Source organism: Parasteatoda tepidariorum, chromosome 5 (assembly GCF_982258835.1).
Source record: "Parasteatoda tepidariorum strain Cologne lab strain chromosome 5, Ptep-v5.0, whole genome shotgun sequence".
In the NCBI taxonomy this organism is placed as follows: Eukaryota; Metazoa; Arthropoda; class Arachnida; order Araneae; family Theridiidae; genus Parasteatoda; species Parasteatoda tepidariorum.
In genome coordinates this window covers 95912056-95914131 of record NC_141759.1, presented here as the reverse complement: position 1 = coordinate 95914131, position 2076 = coordinate 95912056, and positions in this window count along the sequence as shown.

Here is a 2076-nt window from a genome sequence, read left to right as displayed (position 1 = left end):
TGTGGTTTTAATGCAATTATTCATTTATAATTATATAGGTGGTGCTTTTACATTTATATTCTTGAAAGATCATTCCAAATATAAAATACTGTTGAACTGGCTTATATCGAGCTCTAATGGTTTGCAATATTTCTAATTATAACAGAGTGCTTTTAAATTATTAAAATGCTATTAAATGTCATGAACGTTCATGCACGCTTACTAATTAGTAATACTACCAGGGCCCGCTCTAGGTATACGCCAACTCAGCAAGTGTGATAAAATTGCATTTTGGTGAAAGTACTGGCGAATGAATTATGTCACTGCAGTGTTTTCACTACAGCGCGAGAATCTCGCTTATTTTTTTCTTTTCTCGCATTCAAAAATTATCAACCCGAGAAGATCGTACATTCTATTAATCAATTTCAAAATGCTCGAATTTTTAAAAAAAAATTCGTCTTCTGCCATTTTGAATAAAATCCGTTTAACTTTTCTTCCTTGATCTTTCATTATTTTCTACATAGATCCCTGTTATCTAGCTTCCCTATTTACCAGTATTGTTCAGAGCGGGTGCCAACAGCAGAACACAATGCCCCCCCCCCCCCCGAATGACAGAACACATTTTTCTGCAACCACGTGTTCACGGAAGGTAAGATTTCTTCATGTAAGACGTTTAAATTTTTTTCAATGCTACAAATTTACTTAGAGATGCCGAATTGTTCAGCATCTGTTGTAAGGTCATTTAGCACTCAAAACCGAATTAGGACAAAATATCTTATACAAATGACTGATAAACATTCGAGCAAACTAATGAGAATAGCTGATGAAAAAGTAGATATAGAACGTTTTTCATATGATGATGCAGCAGAAATATTCAATGCTTTAAAAATTAGATGTTAAAAATGTATTATAATTAAAGAAATATTTTTTTCCAAGTCTATTCTAGTTATTTTAATTTTTAGAAATCTCACTTAACTTTTTGAGATCTCACCCTGTTTTTGAGAAAGGGTGAGAAATTCTCTCTCATTTTTTTTTCTGTAATGAAAACACTGCACTGGAAAGAAATTAAAACTATGTCAAAATTAATTTAGCAAATCAGTATTTTTTATTTGATTATATATCTACCATAATTTTCCATAGATGCGCTGCATAACCAATTAAAATTGGAACCAAATAATAAAAGCCCAAAACAAACTACCTTAAAATAGTTTATCTTTGGGGGGGGAAAATTCATTCTAAAAAATTGTTAAGATTGTTAATTTACAAATTAATTTGAAATAATATTTAATAATTTGAAATCTTTAGCACATATAATCCTTGACTGAATACGATTTTATTTTTTGTGTTAAGTTAGTTCAATTTGAACTTTCCTATTGTCTCTTTGTTCTTCAAACAGGACTAGTAGCCCAGCTTTGCATATCTTAATTTGTAAAAATTTCATGTATTTACTGATCGAATAATCATTCTAGCTTCCATTTTTTTCCAGAATGTTAAACAAATTTGTTCAACTAAGGATTCACTAAGCTAGAAATTTTATAAATCACAAAAATATTGCTTACTAAAACTTGGGTCTACTAGATTTCAACGCTATACCAAACAAGTATTTTCGATTTGTATAATTAAATCCAGGTTCTTGTTTAATCAGGATTCATTATGAGCAAGTTTAACGGTACTAAAACAGGGTTGTCACTCAAATCTGGAAAAAGAATTCCCTGTACATATATTACGCAATATATTAAGAGGAAACAATTACTGTGCTCCTGTGTGAGCTATATTGGACTAACTATATTTATGATACTGAAAAAACAACTGAACATACTTAAATAGTGCTAGAGGAAATGAATTACTTAGTATAGCTGAAATATCATGGTTAAATATCCTATAGATTATGCTTTGACTGGTTACCATTTTTTAAAAAACAAAAATAAGAACCAAAATTCTTTGTATTTTCCCAGTTTGTAAAGAAAAAATCAAAATTCACTGCATTTTCCCTGTTATTTTAGGGGATTTTTAAATTTCCTGTATTTTCCAGGTTTTCCCCGTGGAGTGGCAACCCTGTAAAATACCAGAGAACGACTCAATTAAAAAAAAAAGTAA